Raw genomic sequence first — 27,938 nt, 5'->3', positions numbered from 1 at the left:
CAGGCGGTGTCGGCCCCGCCCCCCGCGACTTTCCGGAGTCCGCTTAAAGCAGCCGCGCAGAGGACCGCGGTGGGCGCTGAGGACCGGGGGGAGGAGCGCGGTGCAGGGGCCCTGCGGAGCGCGGGCGGGAGGCTGCGGAGGGCGGAAAGCGCACGGGGAGGGGCCCGAAGATGCCGGAGGAGTCGCGGCTTGGAGGGAGCGCGCGCTGTGTGGGTAAGTGCAGGCTCCGTGCGAGGCGCAGGGGCCCTCGCGAAGCTTGAACCCCAGCGGGGCGGGAGGGGAGACGGGCAGCCAGACGACGGCGATGGCAGGTCCTGCTAAGCAGCGTGGAGAGAGGTGACGCCGGGCGTGCGGTGGCTCCGTAGCGGGCCGGATGCTGCCCCGCAGAGGAGGCCTGGGAGCGCGCGTCCTACCGTGTGATGAGAAGGAACAGGCTTCGCAGACACCTGTGCTGGGTGCGCGCGGGGCGGGGGCGGGGGCGGGGCCGGGGGCCTGGCGGGGACAGCCTTCCCACACCGAAGGTCGATCGGCCCGAAGCTCAGAGGTGACCATAACAGACCTGGTAGGTTGCAGGAGCAGCGAGAAGCCGGCAGGGCCGAATGGAACCAGCTACCCCGAAAGCAGCGGCGGTTAACCTGGGAGAGGCGTGGAGGGACCAGATCCGGCGCAGCCGCGTGGGTGGGCTCCTGGAAGAGCAACTAAAAGCCGGGGCGGGGGGGGGGGGCGGCGCAGAGGAACGACCACGCCTGATCCACAGTTGTAATAATTACCCTTGGGCAGCCCCGGTGGCCCAGCGGTTTAGCGCCGCCTGCAGCCCAGGGCCTGGTCCTGGAGACCCGGGGTCGAGTCCCGCGTCGGGCTCCCTGCAGGGAGCCTGCTTCTCCCTCTGCCTGGGTCTCTGCCTCTCTCTCTCTGTCTCTCGTGAATAAATGAATAAAATATTTTTTGAAAAATGAAAACTATTCTTGCTCTTATGTGTAAAGTACACAACAGGGAAGCACGAATGTCCACAGGAAGGCCACCAGGGATGTTGTTGGAGGTAACTTGGAACAGGAAGGCAACAAAGGAGTGAGAAAGCTACTCAGGTACATTTTGAGTTGGGATGGGTTTGGCAGAGAGTGTGTGAAGGAACAAACCCCACGGATGATTCTGAGGTTCAGAGCTCGAAGGATGAGTTCATGGTGGTGCCATTTAATGGGAAAGGGAAGGCTGCGAACAGGAGAAATTTGGGGTTGGGGGAAATCAGTATTTCTGTTTTGTGCATGTTCCATAAGGTGCTTGTCGTATACATCCACAGGAAATGTCGAGAACAACAGTTGGATATAGATTTGGGATTCTTCAGAGCACAGATGCTTCTTAAACCAGGAGTCTACATGAAAGCACTTAGGGAGGGAGAGTAGCTAGAAAAGAGGACTACGAGGAATCCAACACTTGGAGATTAAGTAGAAAAGGAGGAGGAGCTACCAGTCTGATCAGAGGAATACTAGGAAAGGGTGAGTGATAGAAGATACTTGTTTCTGGAAGGTGGGAGCCATCACTCTTATCAAGTACTGTTGAAACAAGTAAGCCGAGGAGAGAGTTTGAACACTAGATTTGGCCAGATGAAGTCACTGATGTCCTTGATGAGAGCAGTTTCAATGGTGTCACAAGGGAGAAAGTCTGATTAGGGTGTGTTAACAAGAGAATGGGAAGTGAGGAGGAGAGAGTGACTTGCTATAAAGCAAGTCTAAACCGCTCTTGAGGACCTTTGCTATAAGGAGCAACTGGGAACATGGTAGTAGCCCCCGGAGTACTTGGGATCAAGGGAGAGTATATTAAGATGGGAGATGCTTCTGTTGTTGGTACGCTGGATCAATCCTTTGGAAAGGTAAATGTGACAATACAAAAGGGAAGAGAGACAAGTGGAGACTGTCCTCAAGACGGTAACAAGCAGGGCACCTGAGGGGCTTTGGCTCAGGGTGTGATCCTGGGGTCCCAGGATCGAGTCCCGCATCAGGGTTCCCCACAGGGAGCCTGCTTCTCCTGCCTATGTCTCTGCCTCTCTCTCTGTGTCTCTCATGGGTAAATAAGTGAAATCTTTAAAAAGAGAGAGAGAGAGAGAGAAGCAATGAGACCTAGCATGAGAGTGAAGAGGTGGCCTTGAATAGGAACAAGGGCAGTATGTTGACATAGTATTTGGGGGGAGAAGGCAAAGTCTGGATGCAAATGCAGGTAAGTCAGGGAGTATACTTGGTGTTGGTGGTGGCAGAGCAGGAGGGGACAGCTGGGAGCTAAAATTCAGCCCCTGTTCTGCCAACCCTGAGGCTACGTCACCCCAGCAGGAGGGGGGCAGCTTTTCTAATTACCCCACCTGGAGGGGGTTGCCTTTTAGCGATCATCTCCGCCCTCCTAGGACACACACACGCACACACACATACACTGTGTGTACATTTTCCCGGTTTGCACTAAGTTCAATATGTGCGGGCTGCCTCACTGGGTCTGAGGAGATAGAGCTGGTCTGTGTGCTTTCCTTTACTCTCTGCAACAAAAAACTGTGAATGAGGGGCACCTGAGTGGCTCAGCGGTTGAGCGTCTGCCTCAGGCTCAGTTCGTGATACTGGGGTCGAGGATCAAGTCCCACGTCGGGCTGCCTGTGGGGAGCCTGCTTCTCCCTCTGCCTGTGTCTCTGCCTCTGTGTGTGTGTCTCATGAATAAATAAATTAAAATCTTTAAAAAAAAAAAAACAAACCTGTCAATGTGGAGGGACTATTGGCTATTTAAGGAGCTAGGAGAAGGTGAACAAGAACTCCCCTGAAGAATGAAAGAGTTACTAGAGAAGTATAGTACGGTGGTCCTATATTTAAAGTGAGACCATTCAGCAAGGTTGTGTGGTTTCCTCCAGCCACACGTGCCATTGCTTGGGGAGATGGCAGGAGGGTTGGATTTGACCAGGGCTGGGTTTGCTGATGAAAGTCATGAGGGAGTGAGGGAGGAAACACCAGGGAGTGGTTCTAGTGACAGACCTTGGAATCTAAGCCAGGCGGAAGAGAGGAAAATAAAAATGCCGTGGGGTCACTGGTTTGGTGGTCCCTATGAGAAAGAACAGTTGAGGAGGAAGCGGTGGAATAAGTGGGGAGGGGACTTTCCAAGGATCAAGCATGGGGAAGGGTGAAGGAGGCCGTCGTCGGGAAAGAGGAAGCCAAGGTGTCTTATGAGAAACATGGGTTCATGGAGCTGAGGAAGCAGCCAGGACCTCGGGATCTTGTCCTGTCACAGCACACACTTGAGCCCTTGGTCTGAGGGAGGCTGCGGGAGCTGCAGAAGCTAGGGAGAGACTGGGCATAGCTGGGCTCTGCAGGAGAGCCCACCGGGGCCTTGACTTTACCTGTCTTTTCTGCTTTTCCTTCCACTGAGGACACCCCTGTGTTGGAGTGCACACTTTATTCTCTCTGGTGTTTGACAGAAACTAAATGACGTCTCCTCCCCAGTCCACCTCCTCTTTCTCCTCCTGATTTCCCCTTTTCTGTTCGTGACACTTTCTCGGTTATTTAGCCACCAAGCCTCAGCTGCCTATATTCTTCCCCATCCCTGTGCCCCATCAGTCCCCAAAATGTGGCCATCTGTACTGTCCAGGAGAACATTCTACTGTGTTCTTTACCTACATCATCTGGTACAGTAGTCACAGGTGGCTACTGAGCACTGGAAATGTGGCTAACACGACTGAGGAACTGGATTTTTGATCTTATTTGACCTTATTCCTTAAGGAATTTAAATTCGATGTAAGCAGGCACATATGGCTGGGGGCTCCTGGACCTGACAGACAGACAGACGAGTAGAAGTCCCTCGACACAACGTCTCTTCTGTCTGCCTCCACGGCCTTGACTGGTCAGTTACCTCTCGTCCGACTTTTCCTGGCATGTCCTCCTCCGTCTCCTGCTTAGCTCCTTACCCCCCCCCCCCCCATTGTGTGTTCTTGCCGGAAGCACCTCTGTGAAGCAGTGGCCAAGTCCTGACATCTCCCTCTTAAAATCATTGCTGCTTCTCCGTCAGTCTCACACCAGTGCCCACCCAGGACCGTGGCTTCATCCCACCTTTCCCGCCTCTCCTTCAGGATGTTTGGAAAGAACTGGTTCTCAAGCCAACTTGAATTACTGGCTGTAATTCCTACCGACCTCTGACAGAGGAGCCAAGCTGTTTGCCCAAATTGTCGCTGCCTGGAACGATGCCTCCCCCACCCCTTCTTGCTGCCCCCAAATGTATTGAAATCCTGGGAGGCCTGTCTCATATTGCAGCAGCTACCCAGAACCTTTCCAGATTTTTCCTCTCCTCCAAAATCCCACAGTTTCTGTTTTCAGCTCACCTGTGGAGCTGACCTGCTGCCTTGTCATATGTATTTTGCAGCCATTTTTATTCCCGTTACTAAATCTCCCTTCTTGCAGGTCCCTGTGTTTTAATTACATTAGCGCCTCTCGTCAGACTTATACCTTCAGTGTTGGAGGTTCTCCTCAACCAGCCTCTGAATTGAGTTGTACACTTTTGTGGAATCTGAAGAGCATTTATGCCTCGCTCTGACCCTAAGTACTGTCACTAACCCTCAAAGAGGGTTATACCCTGGGAGAAACAAAAAAGGGCGAGAAGCAGAAGCCAAATGGCAATTATCTCATGGCACTCCTGTCACAACTGAGAATTTCTCAAGTTGGAACACCAAGTGTGGGGCAACACTCTTGGAAATTCAGAAAAAAGGAATGAAAGAAATACAAGCAGGAAAAAAATTAAGTGGGAAACAGCTTTTTGAAATAGATCATAATCATGACACACCTGATAGCCAGTTCTAGGAGGATGCTAGAAACAACGTGGAGGTAGGTGAGTCTTTGCTCCAAGAGATGGACGTTCCAGGAGCTGCATGTGAGGATGATCTCACCTACAGTCTTGCTGACCCAGAGAGTGAGTTAACTGGCAATGGATTCCTCCTGTCTGCAGACTTTGACCACCACAGTGTCTGGGCTATGCTGTGCTGAGACCGTGTTGACAGTTTGCCTTTTTTTTTTTTTTTCCTAAGAAAAAAATCACTTCCAGGAGAATATTCTTTTGATAGCTTTCATCCTTGGACTTCATGAACTGACCTTAAAATTAAGGGACACCTGGGTTGCTCAGTGGTTAAGCATCTGCCTTTGGCTCAAGGAGTGATCCTGGAGTCCCGGAATCGAGTCCTGCATCAGGCTTCCCACAGGGAGCCTGCTTCTCCCTCTGCCTGTGTCTCTGCCTGTGTCTCTGCCTCTCATGAACAAATAAGTAAAACCTATAAGAAAAAAGCATTCAGATTGTGATACAAATCAATAAAAAGAGGCTTCCAACCAATAAATATTTAGATAATGTGTTTTCAGACCAGTATTCTTAGAAACCTGTAACCCAAGAGTAGAATTACATATGCTATGCCCTGCAATACCTAATACACTTTTCTTGTGGTACAGTGGTTTTAAGGATTTGAAGAACAGGCATATTTTACACACAAAAAAAATATACCTCACACATATGGGACCTTACACACATTTAGTCAGCAAATCTTAACTGAGTGCTCGCTGCTCTATGGTTGTTGCTAAAAATTCAAATGACCTGGCACTGGTATACATATCATCATTTTACAGTTTTCAAAATGACTCCACAGTACCTATTTTAATCCTACTGACAGTGTCATTAAAGTAGGTATACGTCTCATTTTCCAGAGGGGAAAACTTGCTCAAATGGATTAAATGAATTGCACAAAAGCACTGAGCTATTAATTGGTAAGATCTCAAACTGAAACCTAGACCCTGGAGTGTTAAAACATTGGTTGAATTAGAATATAAGTTCCCTGAGGGCACAGACTTGATCTGTTTTGTTCATTACTATATTCTCAGAGCCTAAATCACATGAGGTATATTGTAGGTTCTCAATAAATGTTTCAGGAATGTGTGTGTGTGTGTGTGTCTGTGCACGCGCACATGCACGCATAAAAGCACATGTGGGGTGTGGAGGGAGGGCTGGGGAGAGAATATAAACCAACCATCTAATTCATTAGCATATTTGTATATTTTAATTAATTACATGCTAAGCTGATCTTTTCTATATTAATGCTCCTCAAAGTACAGTTCACAGACTGGTACTGGTCCACAAAATTTTTTATTACCAGTTGTCTTAGTCCATTCAGGCTGTCGTAACGAAATACCATAGACTGGGCAGCTTATAAACAACAGAAGTTTATTTCTCAAGTTCCGCAGGCTAGAAGTCATGAGATCAAAGTGTCAGCAAAGTCATGTCTGGTTAGGGCCTGCTTTCTGGTTCCTGGTGGTGCCTCTTGCTGTGTCCTCAGCTGGCGGAAGGGGCTAGGGATCTCTCTGGAACCTCTTTTATAAGGGCAGCAGTCCATTTATGAGAACTTCACCCTTACGACCTAAGTTCTTCCCAAGTCCCCACCTCTGAATACCATCATCTTTGGGGGTTAGGATTCCAACCTACGAATTTGGAAGGGATACAAACATTCAGTTCATAGCACCAGTCAACATCAAGTATGGAAAACTAGAGTAAGCGTTTAGAATCCTTTGTGACAATTTCACATTGCTGTGGCATATAACCTGGTGATCAGTAGACCCGTCCAGTTGAGCAGGACAGAAACCAGCACAAGTGTTGCCTGACTAACTCGTGTGGTGAGTCACATACGGTATGAGTTGGGTACTCGTCATACAACATCCAGGTGTTAAACTTTTGACCCTCTTCAACCATTTCTTCTACTCTCCCACCCCCACCCCCACCTCTGGCAATCACCAATTTGTTCTCTGTATCTATGAGCTTCAGGTCTGTTTTGTTTTATTTTCTATTCCAAATATAAGAGAGATTTTATAGTATTTGTATTTCTCTGACTTCTTTCACGTGTGTGTGTGTGTGAATCCATTCACTCATCTATCTATGGACACTTACATTGTTTCCATATCTTGGCTGTTATAAATAGTGCTGCGGTGAACATGGGGTTGTAAGTATCCTTCTGAGTTAGGGTTTTATTATCTTTGGATAAATACCCAGTACTGGATCATATGGTAGCTCTGTTTTTCATTTTTGAGGAACCTCCATACAGTTCCCATTGTGACTATGCCACTGTACATTCCCACCAACAATACACAGGGTTTCCTTTTCTCCACATCCTCATCAACATTTGTTGTCTCTCGTTGTTGTTATAATAGCCCTTCTGACAGGTGTGAGGTGATATCTTATTGCGGTTCTGGCTTATGTTTCCCTAATGATAAGTGGTGTTGGGCATCCTTCATGTGCCTTTTGGCTATTGGTATGGCATGTCTTGTCATTATTCTTTGGAACAATGTCTATTTAGATCTTCTGTCCCTTTTTTTAATTGGATAGTTTGGGTTTTTTGCTCTTGCATTACTTGAGTTCTTCATATAGTTTGGATAATAACCCCTTTCAGATAAAGGATTTGCAAATCTTTTTTTCCCAGTAAGTAGGTTGCCTTCTTATTTTGTTGATGGTTTCCTTTTCTGTGCAGAAAATTTTTTGTTCAATGTAATCCCACTTGTTTATTTTTGCTTTTGTTGCTCTTTGGTGTCAGATTTGGAAAAATCATTACCAGACCTTTGTGAAGGAGCTTACCCTTACATTTTCTCCTGTTGGGGCAGAAGAGGGGTACGCGATTGTAAATGCGATTATTTTCTTAAATTCTCTTTCTTATATTTTATTATTAGTATAGAGATTTTTTGCATGTGTATTGATTTTGTATCCTATAGCATTATCAAATTCATTTATCCTAATAATTTTTCAATGGAATCTTTAGGGTTTTCTATATATAATATCCTGTCATCTACAAATAGTGACAGTTTTACTTCTTCCTTTCCAATGTGGACGACTTTTATTTCTTTTTCTTGCTTAATTGCTCTGGCTAGGACTTCCAAACTGAATTAAATAAAAGTGGTGAAAGCGGAAATCTTTGTTTTGTTCCTGATTTGAGAGGAGGAGCTTTTAGATTTTCACCATTGGGTATGATATCAGATATGGAATTATCTATGTGGCCTTTATGTTAAGGTCTGTTCCCTCTATACCCTCTTTGTGTTTATCATAAATGGATGTTGAATACCATCAAAGATTTTTTTTGTATCTATTGATTTTGTCAATGTGGTGTAGTACATTGGCTGATTTGCAGATGTTGAACTGGCCTTGCACATATCCTAATAAATCCTACTTGATCATGGTATATGATCCTCTTAATGTGTTGTCAGATTCAGTTTGCTAATATTTTGTTGAAGATTTTTACATCTATGTCCATCAGGGTTATTGGCCTGTAATTTTCTTTTCCTGTGGCTTTCTTGTTTGGTCTTGGTATCATGGTAATGCCAGCCTTGTAAAATAAGTTTAGAAGTATTCCTCTCTCACTCTCTCTCTCTCTCTCTCTCTCTCTTTTTAAGTGCTTGAGAAGGATTGGTATTAACTTATCTTCGAATGTATGGTAGAGTTCATCAGGGAAACCATCTGGTCCTGGACTTTTGTTCATTGGAAGGTTTTTGGTTACTGATTCAGTCACCCTACTAGTAATTGGTAGATTTTCTATTTCTTCATGATTCAGTCTTAGTAGGTTGTATGTTTCTAGGGATTTAATCATCTAATTTAATCCTAACCCATTTGGCTATTTGCCATCCACCTTCTTCTCTTCCTGGATATTCTTTAATTTTTTGGAAAGAGAATACTTCATGTCTTTGGAATGAAAGAGTTAACAACAGATTTGAAATTACAAACAAAAACAAAACTGCTTTTTCACCACAGAAGCTATATCTACTGGTCTTAAGGTGTGAAGGTATTATTGCTCGGTAATTAAGCATATGGTCTCTGGACTGAAACTACATGGGGTTAAATGCAGGTTCTACCACTTACCAACTGTGCAAACTTGGGCAAATTGCTTAACCTCTTGCAGCCTCCATGTTCCTATCTGTGACATAATAAAAGTACAGAATTTGACAGGGTTTTAGTAAAAATTATGTGGTCGGGCATATAAAGTGCTGTCACAGAGCCTGTCACATAATGACAGGTTGTTTTTTTATGTTATAATAAATATTATCCATCACTATTTAATCCCGGGCTCATAAAAAATTCATGCTGTTTGAAAGATTTAAAAAATCTTGACTATAAGGGTGATTCTATAACTATCCGGGCTTGTATATAGGTGGTCACTCTTCAATTATTCACATTACTAAAAAATAATAAACATAAGCTAATTCCAAAGCCCTTTATATATTTTTGTAATGAATTTGCAATCCAGGGGACAGTACATTTGTCACCTAAATGGCCATTCTATTTCTGCAGGTTGTTTGAGTGGTAAAAGTAAGCAGGCAGGTGCGTGTCATGCATTGCATCAAGTATGTTGGAGTGGAGTGTGCACACACAGATAAGCAAAACTTGTTTGTTTTGTGATGTGTGTATTGCCTATATACATGTTTTATACCACATACTTTATATGCAGGGCCCCTTTCTGCTAAGCTGTAGCCAGCTCATTCTTTTCCATTACCTTCTGGGAACACCGTCATCTGGAAGGAAGAAGCTACTCAGCCATGTAGCCCTCTAACTCCTAGAAGGAATCAAGGATTTCTGATCAGGGAAGTTGGATAAAGATGAGCACCAGAGAGGATACTACTGGCCACTGAAGGGAAAGCCTAAGGTAGGCAGGAGGCCAGAATGCGCCAAAAGTAAGCAAAGTTCTTTCTTATCAGGAGAGGAAAGCTTGCATTTAAGTGCGTTATCAAGGAGAAGGCTGTCCCCAGCATCAATAAATGGAGGGAAAAGGGACCCAAGAGGGCTTGCCCTGGCTTTGCAGGTATGAGTTAACATTATTTGCTCTGTAATAAAATTGGAGCATATGTAAACCACTGAATTAAATAACCTGAATATATATAGATATATGAATTTATAGAAGACAGACCAATGTGGTTACGTTTCCTAGATTTAATGAGGAAAAAGACAAGATGTCCAGTTAAATTTGAATTTCAGATAAACAACAGATAATGTTTTTTTGTATAAATATGCTCCATGCAATATTTGAGGTTTGTTTATCTGAAATTCAGGACATTCTGTATTTTATCTGGCAACCCTAAGTGTGATTAAACAAGTAGGCTCTGGAATCATCCTGTGTGAGTTCATATTCTAGTCCTGCTACTCATCAGCTATGTGACCTTGGTCATATTACATAACCTCTCTGAGCCTGAGTTTCTCTAGGTATAAAATGAAAATAGCTTTTACCTCATTGAGTTGTTGTGAAGATTAAATAATATATAAAAATTCATAATGGCAACTGATACATAGTATATGCTGAGAAACATAATCACTACTTTTGCAGGAAACATAAATGCTTATTTACTATCCCCCAATTTTTTCTTAAATTGACATTGTGATTCCAAGAGCCTTTAAAAAAAATCTAGGTGAAGATGTATTTCCCCCCTATTTTCTTGGTACTTTTGATTTTATTTACAGCCAATTAAATTAGTATAGCTTTTAGAATCTACAACCAGCATCTTACTCTCAGGCTTCTTGTTTCTAACACTTGGATTCAATCTTAAAGATGTCCTAAATGCTGAATTTCTACTGAGAAATTTCTATAAACTTTCATAAAGTAGTGCTTGAGTACTCACTAGATGAAACTCAGGAGCCAATGCCAGCTCTAGAATGGGGTTGTATCAAGTGGTTATTTGCTGTAATGGGATTTCAGGGCTGTGTAGGTTGTTTAAGAACCGCCACCTTGTCTGGAGTCCCAATTCTTGCATATAGGATTCAATTAGCATTACAGCTGAGAAGCAGACAAGAGGAAACATGGTGAAATGTAAAGAACAGTAGACCTAGTATCCAGAAATCTGGTTCTACCTCTCAACACAATCCACCTAGTTAGTACTTTTGAACATTTACTTTCTCATTTATAAAATGAAAACATCAAGAATTAAGTTAAATGAGGTAATATAATGAACAATACAGTACTGGGAACAACGGAAGTGCTGGATAAATATCCACTAACATTCATTGGGTGTGGGCTTGAACTCAGGTTCCTGAGATTAAGACCTGAGCTGCGATCAAGAGATGGATGCTCAACTGACTGAGCCACCTGGGTGCCCCTGTACTACTTTATATGGCCGAGCTAAAACAGTAACTCCTTGCTTTGTCCCTTTTTGCTTCTGGACAAGAAGCAGTTATTTCCAAACAATGATACAGCCTAAGGGGAATTCAAGCAAGGCTTGGATCTTTCTCATCACCAGTAACTCTGGGGGGTGGGGTAGGGGGTGGGGAGGTGCAGTGGTGAGATGGGGAAAGGCCAGGGAAGGAGTTGGAAATTTCTTTTTCATTTAATGACTAAGTTGAGCCAGATACTGATCTTTGTGTGTAAAGAATATTAGTTTGAGGCCAGAAAGTAGACAACACACTTCCAGTAAATTTACAATATTAATTTTGAGTTGCAGGAGTAAATCACAAATTCAAACCAGATTCAGAAGTTATGACCTCAGCTTTTCCAGAGTTTGTACTGATTAGGCTTGTTACAGATTAACCAGAGGTAGAAAGTATTAGGGAAAAAAACCTCGGAGAGAAAAATAGAATTCATGAGAACATCCAAACTCAAAGAACGAAATTTCCTGCCTTAGCGTTTGCTGCAAAGTGAGACTAGAGTGGAGGAGTATGGGATTTTTCTAGGGAGGAGTAAAGGGGTGAGCATTAGGGTTTTACTGAGGGGATTACCGAGGGAGTCTGTTGTTTTGGGCTGGAGGGTCATAAGGAATGCATAGTTTTGCAGGGCAACTCCGAGATGATGGTAAGCCAGGAGGACAGAGCTGGTGGTTGTAGAATGAGCTAGATGACTCTTTTGAAAGCCAGCTAATCAACATTTTATATTAAGTATTAACTATGTGCTCAACAGCTTGATAAGCTTTCAGGGGCTACAGTGATGCCTAAAGCACAGACAGGTGAGACCTGAAGAAGACGCTAAAGGAAGGCTCTTGAACCAGAAGGTTAAGAAATCTTAAATGACTAAAAATCTGCTACCAAGGAACAGGATGCCTGACAAAATTTATTAAGTGTCAGGTATGCTGGGGATATGATTGAAGGCCTTGCCTGGGCTTTGAACTTGGCAAAGAGTAGAGGTTCGGAAGCATTTCTCGAGGCCTTCCCTTGCTTCCTGTAGGACTGAGGTGAATGGTGTAAAGGAAAAAAAACCAGAGCGTATGCATCTCTGGACAGGGTTCTGAAAGGAACTATAATCTTCCTGGGATGGGGTGGGGGTGGGAGGGGTAGCTGTCAGGTCTTACCCCCTGCTCCTCATCCCCTGAGCCGTAATCGCCAAAATGAACTATCACATCTCAGCCTATGCAACCATCTCCCTAATACTCATTTGCTGACTTTAATGAGTTCAGAAACCAATTTGTGATCTTACAATCAGCCCAGGTTCACCACTGAAAGAAAGCGTTGTAAGTCTCGTTAGAGAAGTTGGCTCTGCAGAATGCAGATACTTTGACGTGAAAATAAATCAAATGAATTCTCATGGGCATTGTAAGGCTTCCACGTTCTCTGATAAGCCCCTCAGCACAGAAATGTTAGGTGTCCGTGTCCTGATGAGCCATCTGGTGTACAATACCTGTCCCACAAACTGCATTCATACCCTTTTGTTCTGTCTTCAAATTTCACAGCTTCCTCTTCTCTTCCTAAAAAGGAAAACTCACATCTTCGAGCTGTTACAATAAAACTATTGGCAGTGAGCAAAGTGAGAACAGAGCCTTGCCTTAATTTATTGCACCACGTAGATTTATTACACATCAGGGTAATAATAACAACACCAGGGCTTACCGCCGGTTGCTCTCCAGGGCTCCAGTGGGAATGGGGCCGGGGGGTGGGGATCTCGGGCCCTGGACCTCTGTAGGTGCTGAGCACCTGGCGCGTTCCCTCCCGGTCCGGGGCGCCAGATGCTGGGGTCTTGCTGGGCTGCGGCACCAGGTTGTGCTGCAGAGCTGCTGGGCTGCTGGGGACAAGGAGCGTTGGCACAGGAAACACTGGAGGCTACTTGCCATGTCTGTGAGAGGAGTGTTCCCACATGTGCTAACTGCATTCTGAGCAAGCAAAAGCTGTGGCCCAGGAGGCTGCTGACATGACCTCGGAAACACATGGTCCAATCCTATGGCCCAATTTTCTTTGCTCTAATGCCAAGAGTTTTGCCTGTAATGGTATTTGGGTTTCTGGCCGTCTTGGTGACCACTTGGACCCAACTGTTTCCCCACCAATTTTTAGAGGGAAACATCTTTAAAAATCATCAACGAACTAATCTATTAATTCTAAGCATTGTGGAGGCTCAGGCTCCTATTGCTTTTCCCCTTCTCCTTTCATGTTTTATAAAAATTGAGAATTTCTTCGGCCTTGGATCTACTTCCTGGCTGTACTGTAGGACAGAGATTTACTCTCCAAGGACAGTGCCAAAACAGAAAGAATTGGAAAATCTTTGTATGATCAACCCTCAGAATAATCAATTGAGCTCAATAAATATATTTTGAGACCAAAAGGTCCTGGGGATCCAAAGAAATGGTCCCTGTCTTCTGCCAAAACTTTGATTTTCTTCTCAATAAACAAACTTCAGTTTGTTTTTGTATTGGTAAGTTGTGGCTGGTTGGGTAAATTGGCCCTTGGGGGTTTTTCTTCTGCCAAAATGATGGCAACACTACAAAACGATGCAAAGCATCATCCTCTGTAGACCAACCGTGCCCAACACTTCACAGGACAGGCTCGTTTGGGGGTATCCCCTTCCCTGTAGGCTGCTAGCTGTGAGGACCACTCAGTAAATCCCGAATCTTGGAAATCACGTCAGTCCTGTGGTTGCTGTTTACCAGTAGGTATTACACCGTGGCAGCCTTCTGTCTGAGGTCTAACGGAGTATTATCACTACCAACTTGAGCTCTATCAGGAGGTCTTTGTCTCACAAACAACCCCAAGGCAATATCACGGTGTGGAAACCAAAGTCAGAGAGGCTGATGAATCACAGAATGAGATAAACATGGACGAGGTCTGTTCGGGTGCCCAGGCCTGAGAGGTGACAGGCCTGGATGTCTCAAAGTACATTGCTTATCCCCTTTGACATCGGGCCTGGGATTGTTGTAACTGAACCTGTTTTAAGGCTAAATTTATAAGGCAGGGAAGGAATTCACTGCTCAACCATTTTGTGGAATGGTCATCAATGGGTTGGCTCAAAAGGAGGAAGAAGGAAAGGGCCCTGAAGACAGCAAGTAACAGTGCCAAGATGAGAAGTAGGTAGGAACTGTGGCCTTTGAAACAAGTCAAAAAATCAAAATTATGTCAGGAGCGGTGACTCCTTTTTTGTTTTGATGATCTTGCTTTCATTGTTTAAGGGTAGACTCTCAAACATGACCACCTTGGCCACTGATTTCAAGTGGAACCAGCCTGTACCAGGGACCCTGAAGACGACTATGGATCCAAGCACAGTGTTGAGGGAGGATGTGGGAACAAGAATGAGGAAGAGACTTTCAGCCTATGAGAGTCAGCCTTCCGACTTCAGAGGGTGTCTTTGTCAGTGGCAGCCTCTAGGAGCACAGACAGGGTACAGAAGTCAGGCTCCCCAGCCCCTGATGCCAACCCTCAGGGCAGTCTCACTGTGGGGCACCAGGCACACTCTCCTCTGCTGTCTTCACTGGTCTTTAGGTGCTGACTCTGCTGAATGTCTCCACCGCAGCCACCGGGCCTCTTTCCACTTCCTCCTCGTCACACTGCTCTTGTGAGCAGAGCAGCCGAGGCCTCCACTAGCCTGCTTTGCCCCCTCATACTCATATCTAATGCTTGGGATGGTTGACTGCCAATGATCGTCACCATATTTCCTTTTGTGCTCTTAAAGTTTGAGCTCAGAGGCAACACAGTGGCCCCGGGTTGAACGAACATCTCCATTATTTCCAACTTGAGTGTGAAATAAAGCTCATCTGAAAAAAGCAAAAGCAATGTGCAGGGCCAAAGCTGAACGGAATCAAAAGCTGAAGAGTACCTCAACCCTTGCAAGTTTTACTTGTTTTGTTAAAATGAGAAGGAAGGAAAAGAGAGAAGCTAGACCCTTAGTGGGCATGGTATGAAGAAGAATGGAGAAGATATTCACTATTTTCTAAATTATTTTATTATTATTTTAAAAGACTTTATTTATTCATGAGAGGCACACACAGAGAGAGGCAGAGACACAGGCAGAGAGAGAAGCAGGCTCCAGGCAGGGAGCCGGATGTGGGACTTGATCCCTGGACCCCAGGATCACAACCTGAGCCTGAGGCAGACACTCAACCACTGAGCCACTCAGGGGCCCCTCACTATTTTTTTAAAATGGCAGTCCCTGAACAGTTCAGTTGGGAGGAGCAGGTTTTGTATTCCAACACAACTGTTCACATGTGAAACTTGGAAGTAGTGAGCTTGAGGTAGTTCACAAAGGAAAACAGTAAGAATAATTGTCATCTAAAATGTTTTACCCTGGCAAAAATTAAAGTTCAATTGACGAGCTAAAGAAACAGTCTGTCAAATCCTCACTGCCCGCCAGCTGACATCTTACTGCTTGCCTCAGCCCTGCACAGCAATTCTGGCATCTTCTATCTCAGGATACCTGGGAAACACTCATGAATACTCCCCACAGAATTCTGAAGTCGAGTCATTCACACTTAGAGTGATGACGGGTGGGGTGGTAGGTAGCAATTTCCCTTTGCTTTCATTCCCATTCCCATGTGCTGGGAAACAGACATGGAAGGCTCCAAGGTCCTAGGCTAAATCAGTGGTATTCCAGGAATCATTGGGGTACCTCTGCCCTCCCTGGGAAGTGGCTTCTAGACTCAGCAGCCAACTTTCCAAGTCAGCTTCTGTGTGTGTCCAAAGCGAAGGTGACTCCCATCCAAGGGGCCCCAGGTTCTTGGCTTCTATTCTACCTCAGAAAAGTTCTCTGGTGGTTAAAGAAAATGGAGCTTGTGGGAAAGCAGGGTGAAACCTCGGTGAGTTTGGTGGTTGGGTGCTTGAATGGATCCGAGTTGGGAAGAAGGGCTCTGTGATTGTGAGTTAATATAGCTGGAGGGGACTAGCTGCAGACTCAGCTTTGTCTTTTAAACTCTGGTAAGAAACTAGCAGGACTTGTATGACCTCCTCCCTTGGTAATGAAGCATAGAGCCTGACCCCCGGCCTCACTTGTCCCCCTTGGGTGTTGTACACATCTTGCAGACTTTGGGTGGGGCCATATTGGGGTAGATTTTCTTGAGGCCCAGTTTGTTTTCATCTTCAAAAGAGATGGACAGGACACTTCTGCCTAGGTTAATCACAATGACCTTAGAGTAGGTAGACAAATTAAGTATCAGTTGGACTTTGATTTTTTTTTTTTTTTTTAAGTACTGGAAGAGAAAGATGGACAATTCTTCCCTGGTGGAAAAGATTAGAACAATGGGTGCTTATTTCCTCCCATCTTCATGACAAGGGTAAAAGTAGTATGATTTTGAAGGTTCTTCTAATTTAAAGTAACCCTGAATTTATTGACAAGTGATTGAGGGCAAACTCTAACATTTTTCAACAAACAAATCACAGATTCTCTCCCTCCACAGGCCATGATCTCTTGCCTCAGAAAAGTAGGAGCAAAGTAAACTGACACATTATTTTTTTTAAGTGACACGTTATTTGATGACTGTGCCCCTTCCCCACAGAGTGGGCTGACTCTATATCTCAGCAGGAAATGGGGGAAGTGGAAGTAGGAACCAACATTTATTGAGTGCCAGCTCTCTGCTGGTTACTTTATATAAATTTAATTCTCCCTCATATACTACTATGTAGGTTTTATTATTCTCATATATTAAAAAAAGTTAAATTCAATTTAATTAACATATTTAATTTAAGTAACAGTGTATTACTAGTTTCAGAGGTAGTATTTAGCAGCTCATCAGTTCCATGTAACACCCAGCGCTCATTCTATCAAGTGCCCTCTTTAATGCCTGTCACCCAGTTACGCCATCTGCAAACTTTACCCTCATATTTTTAAAGACAACTCCCTTAGGCTCTGGTAGTTAGGAAGCCAAGAGACCAAACTTTAAAGCCCAGGGCTTCCTGACTGCATAGTCCTTCCCTGAGTATTGTTGTCTTGCTGACGTGCCCATTTTGAATGAAGACTGGCCTGATCCTGAGCTCAGCCTTCAGCAGGAAAAGGACAGTAGTCCAGTACTCTCTCCTTACACAATGTGGCTATCAGAATGTCCAATGACATGAAGGATCAGGATGTCAAACTCATTTTGAAACCCTCTTTGACTGAAGGATCTGAGTGAACATCTTTTTTTTTTTTTTTTTTTTTTCCAGGGTGTGGGGTGCAGGTCCCTGCAAAGTTCATTGACCTGCAGATGCAGATGGTCTAGAATTTATGTGTTGAAAAATCCTGTTAGGGTTTACCCTAAATCACTTGTCAATAAATTTAGGGATACCTTACATGAGAAGAACTTTCAAACCGTACTGCTTTCACACTTGTCATAAAAGTAATCATAGTCAAGTTGATTGAGGGCCTATTCTGTGCCAGAAACTGTTCTTTAGGCTTTGCATGTGTTCTTTACTCCTCTGACAGTCCTATGAGGAAGGTATTACTCATGTCTCCATTTTACAGATGAAAGTACACATGGGAGATTTTAAGACAGGTGAAGTAACTTGCCCAAGGTTACACACACAGGTGGGAAGTGACAAAACTGGGACTTGAACTTCCCAACCTGGACACCTATCAGCTACAGTTTTTGCTGCCTGTCATCAGGGAAGATGTACAGAGATAGGAATGGTCATTTCTGTAGTTGGAGAAGATTCTTCTCATTTTCCATGCGTAGAGTGACAGTAACCTGTTACACAGATCACCAGGTCCCTTTTTACCCACAGACATGTCAACCCTCTAGAGGCCTCCTGAGATGATCTCCTTGTTCTCTCATGACAGTTTTGTTCCTCTTTTTTCCTTCTCCTCGCAGGGTCTTCAGCTCCTTCCTCTTTTGTTGGGAATGAGGGGCGCTTGGCAGCTTGGGTCTTCATTCTCAGCTGTGGGTTACCACTCTGTGGTCATCAATGCCTGCTCACCGATGGGCAATTGAAAGTGGCTGCAATGTTACCCCTTGGTCCCGGAGGATGCCACCATCATCGCTGACCTCACCGGAGACAGGCAGTTTACCTACACTGAGCACAGTGGTTGAGGTCAGTGAATGTGTTCTTTTTTGTTTGTTTGTTTTTCTTTCTAGTAATCTCAACCCAGAGTGGGGTGGAACCCATGGCCCTGAGATCAAGAGTAGAATGCTCTACTGACTGAGCCAGCCGGCACCCCATTGACTGTGTTCTTTTATTGTCTAAATATAAGTACGTGGACCTCACTGGGAAGAGGTCAGGTCTTAAAGAAAAGTCTTGGGGATTCCACCCCCCCTCCACCATGGAGGAGGGAGGGAGTGAAGCCATAGAAGCCTCTGCTTCTGATCTTGACACTGAAATTCACATCTGCTTACCCTTTCATGTGTAAACCAGGATTCACAATTACTCACTCCACTCAGATGTGTAAAGAACACATAATTTCTTTTCTCTCTGAATCACTCTGGTATCCCTTATGAGCCTGCACCTGCTGGGTAGCAAGAGGGAAAAAACTAATTTTAGTTCAATAGATTTTAAAATTTAGTCATTCAGTGATTTAAGCAGTTTCTTTAGGCTTAACTCTGTGCTTAGAGTTAAGGCTCACTCTTTCAGTTTCTTCCTGTCTTGTCTTGTGCTTTGCTTTTCTATAAGTAGTTTTTGTGCTTCTGAGACCAGGCCCCTGACTCCTTCTCATCACTGCTATGCTCATTTAAATGTGGTGCCCTAAGAAGGGATTTCACAGGAAATGGGAAAGAGCTCTCCCGCTTTGGTTCTTCTAATTTATTTCTTTATTTTTCTTTTTTTTAAGATTTTATTTATTTATTCTTGAGAGACACACACAGAAAGAGAGGCAGAGACACAGGCAGAGGGAGTAGCAGGCTCCCCAGGGGGAGCCCGATGCAGGACTTAATCCCAGGACCCCAGGATCACTACCTGAGCCAAAGGCAAACGCTCAACCACTGAGCCACCCAGGCACCCCACTTCTAATTTATTTCATTGTCCTTCAGTCAGAGACCTGGATGGGAGAAGATGGCAAGGGGACGCCAGGCTTGGCATGTGGCTGGAAGAGGAGGCCTACCAGCCTCCATCAAACAGAGGAATCTCTCTTTGTACTAAGGGAGAAACTCTGAAATCAGAGTGCTTGGTTCTTGAACTTCTGAAGAATGTAGATTTACCCAGGTTGTTTTTCAAACTTCTCCTGACTAACAGTCCTGACCTGCCTGGAGACGATGCCTGGGATGTGAGCTGTAAGAGGGATTTAAGAGAGGAATTGAAATGCTATGTTTGCTGAATATTGTCTGTAGTATATCAGTGTTGGCTTGGAGTGGTTGAAGGGCAGAGTGGGATTTAGAATGTGCTTATAAGGACTCCTCTGAGAAGACGAAGGGTAGGTAGTGCTTAAATGCACAGACTTGAGTCCAGACTGGTTCTGCTATTTCCTTGTAATTTGGACAGCTTTATTTGTTGGAGACTCAGTTTCATCATCCTTAAAATGAGGGATAGATAATAGTATCCACCTCGTAGGATGGTTACAAAGTTAACATATAACAAAGAATAAGTTTTGCCTACCTCATAGTAAGCACTCCACAAATGCTATTTTTTTTTAAAGATTTTATTTATTTGAGTGAGAGAGAGAGAGAGAGAGCAAGTGCACATGAGCAGGGGTTGGGAGTGGAGAGTAGAGGGAGAGGGAGAAGCAGGCTCCCCACCAAGCAGGGAGACAGATGCGGGGCTTGATGCCAAGACCCTGGGATCATGACCTGAGCCAAAGTCAGACCCTCAACCGACTGAGCTACACAGATGCCCCTAAATGATAGGTATTATATGACAAACACACATAACATTAGATTTAAACCTTAGAAGCTTCTTTTTAAAATTTTTTAAAGATTTAATTTATTTGACAGAGAGAGAAAGAGAGAGAGCACAAGCTGGAGGAGTGGCAGCAGAGGGAGAGAGAAAAGCAGGCTCCCTGTGGAGCAAGGAGCCTGATGCGGAGCTCAGTCTTCTGGGATCTTGCCCTGAAGCTGAAGGCAGACGTTTAACCGATTGAGTCACCCAGGCACCCTGCCTTAGAAGCTTATGTATGATGCAAGAGAAAGAGCATGAATTTTTAAAATAGCCTAAGTTACACGATGTGGGGCAGATTATTTGGCCACTGTGATACTGGTTCTGAAAACCAAAGATGATCGTATCATAGAAAAGCTGTCGGAATTCAATAAAACAATGTGCAAGAAACACTTAGCAAAAAGTTTGGCACATAACTGAGGCTCAATCGAAGTTTCTTCTCCTTCTTCCTTATGTCAGTGACATGTTCTCTTATAATTGTTTACTGTTACATCCTCAACCAGGAATCTTAAGCTTTTAGAATCTCCTAACTGGCCAGCTCAGAGGAGAAGCTCCATAGATCCACTGACAGATTCAAATGAGCCTTCAAATCTGGGGCTCACGACCTACATCTTCTCCCTATTGAGTGTGGCTGATCAGAGGACAGTTGCTGTCTTCTGATCTTTCACTCTCCCAGGCATGTATATTCTTCATTTCTCTTTATTAAAGTGACATTGTAAAAAAAAAAAAAAAAAAAAAAAAAGTGACATTGTAGTCCCTTGGAGGCATTTGCGTCTGCTTCACTTACGTTGCTCAACCCACACTTGGAGAGAAATGTGTTTGCATAAATACTAGCAGATGAATTTTTTAAATATCACTTTTTCTTTCCTGGCACTCTGTGAGAGAAATGAGCAAATATAAACAGAGGAGTATCACACCAGAAATACAGCAGATGGGTTCCTGCTGGGGATCTGGACTTTCCTGGAGTTTACACATTTGGGAGATGTAGGATTATGACAAAATCCACTTGTAATGCTCTTGCTTTTTGTTTCTTGGGCACAATATTAATTGCTTAATGATGGTGCTTAATGTATACTTTTAGCCCAAATTTTCCCTTTGGAGAATAAGCCAGATGCTATAAGCACTCTCTGCAGGAGAGATTCTCTTCCTAAGCCTAGCATAAATCCAGTTTGATTGAGGAATCAGGGACAAGAGAGAAAGAGACTGTGTATTTCACTCCATGCTGCAAGAACAGGGGGAAAAAGGAAACTCTTAACTTCCCAGGTCAGATGGCTACATGCTTCCCAACAAGAATTATTATGAATATTTTAAATGAATATTGTTAAAATGGAAGCTGATTGTACATGCTTCCTGACCAATCCTGCTTTGGGCCACCTCAATTCAGACTATAAACCCTGAGAAACACATTTATACCTGGGGAGTTGATCATGAAACATCCTTAACTCCAGTCAGCACCTTTGGCACAGACTTGGGAAGATGTTATTTTCATTCATATATTTCATTCATCCATTTAACAAATTTTATAGAGCATCTGCTATGGATGAAGCACCGTGTTAGGAGAGAGCATATAGCAATGAAGAAGACAGACATGGTTCTTGACTTCAGAAAATTCGAGTCTAGTGGGAAAACACTTATGATCTAATCATTCTGTTATACAGGTATTAAAAAGCACAGTAAACCAATTATTTTCATTTCTATCAACTGCAATATGTCTCAAGCACTGGCCTTGCAAAAAATGGGAGGTGGAAGCTCCTCATAGGCTCCTGTTGTCAGAGCCTCCACAGTCATTAAAACCACCTTATGGGGATGCCTGGGCAGCTCAGCTGGATAAGACTGGACCTGACTTTGGCTCAGGTCATGACCCTGGGTCCTGGAATGGAGCCCCATGTTGGGCTCCCTGCTTAGCGGGAGTTTGCTTCTCCCTCTCCCTCTGCTCCTCCCTCCCACTCATGCTCTATCTCTCTCTCTCAAATAAATAGATAAAATCTTTAAAAAATAAAATAAAAACCACCTTATGGAAGAGCTCCTTATCCACAATTGATTTGTCTGAACCCTTGTCTTCATAGGTTGTCCTTAGGGGCTTAAGAAAATGCTACAAAGGATCCTACCTGTCCATAATGATGACCTCTGGAACCCAGAGAAAGCCCCATCTTTAATCAATGAGTATTAATTAATCTTTTATGTCTTTTAGGTTTAACAAGAGAGGTGGCATGATATAGTGCAAAGACCATAGGCTGTGAAGTTAGCTCTGTGTTCTAATCTTGGCTCAAACATTTATCAGCCATTTCCCCTTGGGAGGATTATTTCACTTTCCTGTGGCTTAATTACCTCATGCAAAATGGAGAAAATAGCACTTAACTCAGGATTACTCACATTCTTAAATGAAATAATCACTAAGAAGTGCTTGGTATGTGGCACATTCTCCTCCATGATACGTGGGAACTATATTCCATGTGACACAGGTCTTGCCTTTGAGAGAATACAGCATCCGCATGAAATACTTAATGACAACCATACACAACTGTGAGCTATTTGGTAAGTGATAAATTATGCCTCTGGCTGAGTCTGCCCATCCTGAGTGTGCCAACACTTTCTGCTTCTGCTGCCCTAACTCTGTTGCACAAGCCATACCTCTCCAACAAGTGGCCCAACCGGGAAAGCCTAAAAGAAATCAGAATGCTCCAGTAAGAAATCAGAGTAAGAGACAGACACTTCATGTTTTTATTTATTTTATTTATTTTTAAAATATTTTATTTATTTAATCATGAGAGACACAGAGAAAGGCAGAGACGTAGACAGAGGGAGAAACAGGCTCCCTGCAGGTAGCCTGATATGGGACTTGGTCCCAGGACCCCGGGAACACGTCCTAAGCTGAAGGCAGACACTCAACCACTGAGCCACCCAGGCATCCCACACTTCAAGTTTTTAAATGATATCCTTAGCTTTGTCACACTTAAGTGTAGACCAGTACTTCATTTTACTGTTCTTTCTACTTACTGAAAGTATTTTCTATTATCTCCAGGATGCTGGAAAACATGGAGGTGGAGATGGAACCTGTGGCCACATTTGGCAGGGAAATACACAGCTAGATGCTAGTGACATTGCCTTAAGTAATCTCTACATCCTTCAAGACCCCTGCACCAGAAATCCATGAGTCTTACAGCTTAAGAGGGGCTAGATCTCCCATGGAGTCTGGGACAAATAGCTTCCTCCAGTTGTCTTCTCCTACAGCTGCCTCCCCAAACTCTCAGGTGAGAGATCCAGATACTGGTAGGGTTTGTCACATGGCTAAGTGATGGGCTCATGAGGAAAATCTCCAAATTGTGTACATTAATTTAAAAAAGACTTAGATGGGAACCCTGGGTGGCGCAGTGGTTTAGCGCCTGCCTTTGGCCCAGGGCACGATCCTGGAGACCCGGAATCAAGTCCCATGTCGGGCTCCCGGTGCATGGAGCCTGCTTCTCCCTCTGCCTATGTCTCTGCCTCTCTCTCTCTCTCTCTCTGTGTGACTATCATAAATAAATAAAAATTTTAAAAAATTTTTAAAAAAATAAAAAAGACTTAGAATTTTAATAACAGGAAACAAATATAATGTCCAAAACAGAAGGGGTGATTAACTCTATAGATTAAGTTAATCATATATATATATACACACACACACATAAATTGAATTTTATATAACCATAATTAATAATTTAAATAACAGAGTTCTTATAATAATTATTAGTAACCTAATTTTCCATATGATAGAAAAAAAACATATATTTAACAAAAAGCAGTGTACAAAATTCTATATATGGAATGAGCACAACTGTGTTAAAAGAATAAATCTTTGCCTATAAAAAGACTGGAAGGAAACACTTTAATATTTGGGTGTTGGAACTTTGGCTAATTTTTTGTTTCTACTTTTATTTTTATAATAAGCATCCATTGTTTATATCATCTTTAAAAAGCATTTTGAAATGAAGACTTCTGAGGCCAAGAATATGGACTTCCCGGAGGCCACTTGCGTGCATCACTTCCAAGAAGGCTATTCAGTAATTCACCGGATGGCCCAGCTGAGTGAAGGTCAAAGTGAGCAAAGGCAGCACTTTTTAGGAATTGAACGGGGATCAGAAAGTTTGCCCTGATTACGTCCTGAGTCTGGTCTTCCCTCACAAGGTCCGTCGTGGTTTTCTATCTAGCTGCCCAGCCTCATTAGCCTCCAGTCTCTTCCTCTTCCTCTCTGAGATCAAGCTTCGCTCTTTCCACTCTTGGCATCTGGTTGTGCACCACTGTGGGCAGGGTGAGAGGGCGGAGGGGGATGAAACCCAAGGCTAAGGCCGCCCCCAGCAGGGGCCACTGGAGCGGAACTTGGCTGCGCACAGAAGAACCCAAATCAACTTATTTTGTTTTCCTCTGTTTTTAAGCTCGTCTCCAAACTTCCTGGTTTTGTCCTAAAATGAGAGCCAGACAGCTTGTGAGCGAATCCTGACATCCCTATGATCTGAGGCAGCCTAGCCCAGGGGAAAGCTTATGCATTTTTTTCTCCTTTTTCCGAAAGATCCTCCTGGTGGCCACACCACATCAGCAGTTCCTTGCGCACGTGGTTCTTCTTTCTGGTTTCTCCTGACGGTTCCAGAGTCTTCAAGAAGGACCGTGGGCCAGTCTGGCAGGGCCTCACGGAATCAGACCATCAGACGTGTGTGTTTCAAGGGCTCAGCCTACTGTACTCTTTGATCACTTAGAAAAAGCATAAAAAGTAGGAGTCATGTCCTAACCAGGACATACACCCAGTGGCCTCCCAGTCAAGCCCATCCTGACAGGGCACCAGGCGCATTTCTGGATCCCGGGGTGGGGGGGGGGTGGGGGGGAGGGGGGAAGCACTGCTTTAGCTGCCCCTGGTGTTCAGCACTCCCCCCACCACCACCACCCCTAGCTCTTCGGCTGCCATCCAGCTCCACTATTGTGCTTCGAGATCAGGTCTTAGGAAATGGATGCATTCTAAAAAATCCCTGCAAACCAAAAAGTACAAAGAAATCATTTGGCTCATGCCCTGACGCTTATCACCCAGGTACCACATGACCAGAAAGGGACCAGCCCTGGGGTAATATCATGGTCCCGGATTAGCAGCTTTGCATGAACCTGAACAGAGAATTGCAACCCGAGGACCCAGGACTTGTAAGCAGAAGCAGAGAGCAGTCAGGTGGCTTATCCAGCTGAGCAGTAGACACAGCCCAGTGCTAGCAGCTCCTGGGGGCTTGCCCCAGCCTGAGTCCCGGGGTGTGGGCCCAGAGCTGAGCTCACCTTGCAGGCCAACCCAACCCCGCCCCCTCCCCCCCTCAGCTGCCGTCCCCGCTCTTCATCCTCTGCTGTTTATCCCCTCACAGGCCCGCTGATCTTCAGAGCTCTGCTGTTGAAGCCCGGTGACTCATTCCTCACTCAAGGTATTTTGGGTTTGTTACTTCTCAGCCGCTTCACCAAGAACCACATGGAGCCAAAACAGAGAAGGGAGGAAATGGGGGTGCAGATGGGAGGGGTGGGGCAGGAATCCAAAGTGGCTGTGGAAAAATTCGGCTGAGGTGCCGTGGTTGAAGCTTGGCCCCGGGGGAGCGAGGCTCTTCCAAAAGCAACAACAGGAAGGAAAGCGTGCTTTGATTACAACTTCATTGACAGGCCTGCGCGCACCATGGTTCTCCTGCAACTGAGCCGGCGTGGTCAGGCGTCCAAAAGAATGGGCACTGCTCTTTGGGAATATTTACGAGCAACCGCACCCAAAGCATGTGGACTCGGCCAGTGCAAGGTGGAAGGGACAGCCAGACGCTACCTGCAAAATAGAGTGCAAATCCTCTGCCCTAAAGGGCTATCTCCTGGTCCCTGATACCCATGTGCCGCTGGCTCAATGATGTGGGCTTGCTTGTGGACGGTATCCAGTGTGCAGCTGCGGCTGTCCTGAGCAGAGGGCCGCTGCCTACGTTGTGAACAATGGAAAAAATCACATGGACAGGACCGCCAGAAGATTCACGAATATATATGTTTTAGAGACTTCCAGAAAGTTGTTGTTTAGAAATTAATTTTCCTTAAGTTGTCCCCGCCCTCCAAGCCTGTGCAGTACGTGACACTCCTGCCTGCACCAAAAGCTGCTCGGGTCCTCACTCTGATATCTTTAGGAAGAGTATTGAATTGCCATTTGTGACATTTACTATCCATTGCTAGTTCAGGGCTTGCAAGATCAGCATGCTGAGAGTATTCATTCCTTTTTAATTATGCATTTTTTACTTCAACAAATATTTCCTAAAGGCTTAATGTTGGAGGCAGTCCTTGAGGTCCAGGCCTCTGATGAGCATTTCCAGGACAGGACTATGAACTCTATGTGAGAGGAAGAAACTGATGAGACTAGAGACAAGACTGTTTCATGGATTTCATGACAAATCTCATGATTATTCAGTCTGAGCTGTTGATTCCTTCTTATGCAAAGCATGATATGTTTCAATGGTGGGTTGTACCACGGCCGCTCTATGCAAACAGTCTTCCTGGAAACAGAAATACAAAGAAGGTATGTGATAGAAGCTTTGTTTTAGGATGGCAAAACCCATCCACCTCAGCACAGAAGACAACAAATTAGTGTCATATAGATCACATCCTCTGAATTATAAGGAAACTTACTCTTAAAAAAACCCTTACTTTGATTTCCATAAATTAGGAAATTTAAAATGTTTTTAAAGAACATTAGGAATAACTAATGGTTCAAAGAAATAAATACCTATATAATCTTATATATAAGATTAAGGAGTATACAAGCTAAATAAAATATATTTTAAAACTTGTTTGATGCAGCAAAAGCTACAGAGAAATTACAGAGAGAAACTTACAAAAGCTTTAAGATGCTTACTTATTTATAAAAGAAAAAAGGCTCCTTAATTAATGAGCCATGTATTCAACTCAAGACACTGGTAAAAGGAACAACAGCATACACACCAAGAAAGTAGAAAAAAAAATAACACAGAGGAGAAATTAAATAGAAAACAAAGTTACAGTGGAAATGATCAAGAAAATAGAAAGCTAGTACTTTGAAGGGCACCTGGGTGGTGAAGTCATGTAAACATCTGACTCTTGATTTTGGCTCAGGTCATGATCTCAGGGTCACAAGATCAAGCCCTGCATGGGCTCCTTGGTGGGTGTGGAGTTTGCTTGAGATCTCTCCCTCTCTCTCTGCCCCTGTCCCCAATACTTATGCTCTCTCTCTCTAAAATAAATAAGCAAATCTTTTTAAAATGAAAGCTACTGCTTTGAAAGACTAATAAAATTGACAGATTAAAAGGGAAAATCACTACATATATAGTAGACTTTTTAAAAAATAAAAGAATGAAACCTACCAGAACTGACTCAAGAGGAAATAGAAAATCTAACTAGAGAGCTAAAGCTATTTTTAAAAAGTAGTTGGTAGTTTAAAATCTATCTACCAAAGTGAAACAAACTACACAAGCACTAAAGTGGTTTATAAGCAAATCTCTGTCAGAAAATTTATCTTAAAAGAGAAATATAATCTCAGGTAATCTGTTTCAGAGAATAGAAAAAGGATGACTACAACTCATTATATGATGCAGACAGAATTTTGATATCAAAACCAGGCAAGGATAGGTAGAAAAGGAAAATTATAGAACCATCTCTCACAAATGCAGATGTAAATGTAGATGTATAATCTACAAATTATTAAAATAAGAGAAGCCAGAGGAGGGGCAAGATGGTGGAAGAGTAGGGTCCCCAGGTCACCTGTCCCCACCAAACTACCTAGATAACCTTCAAATCATCCTGAAAATCTACGAATTCGGCCTGAGATTTAAAGAGAGAACACCTGGAATGCTACAGTGAGAAGAGTTCGCGCTTCTATCAAGGTAGGAAGACGGGGAAAAAGAAATAAAAGGAATCCAAGGGGGAGGGGCCCCGCGAGGAGCCGGGCTGAGGCCGGGGCGAGTGACCCCAGGACAGGAGAG

The 27,938-nt window shown here is 44.1% G+C and overlaps 1 long non-coding RNA gene across 1 annotated transcript; it reads left to right on the top strand.

Annotated features, from left to right (window-relative positions):
• Positions 1-38: 38 nt before the first annotated feature.
• Positions 39-27,421, top strand: LOC144324768 (uncharacterized). The gene is made up of 5 exons (XR_013390196.1): positions 39-213; positions 17,976-18,195; positions 22,988-23,216; positions 23,919-24,126; positions 25,335-27,421. It is a non-coding gene; the product is annotated as an uncharacterized LOC144324768 (long non-coding RNA).
• Positions 27,422-27,938: the final 517 nt, after the last annotated feature.

Source organism: Canis aureus, chromosome 12, assembly GCF_053574225.1.
Source record: "Canis aureus isolate CA01 chromosome 12, VMU_Caureus_v.1.0, whole genome shotgun sequence".
In the NCBI taxonomy this organism is placed as follows: Eukaryota; Metazoa; Chordata; class Mammalia; order Carnivora; family Canidae; genus Canis; species Canis aureus.
Note: the sequence above shows the minus strand (reverse complement) of the source record. Positions and strands in the feature narration are given on the sequence as shown.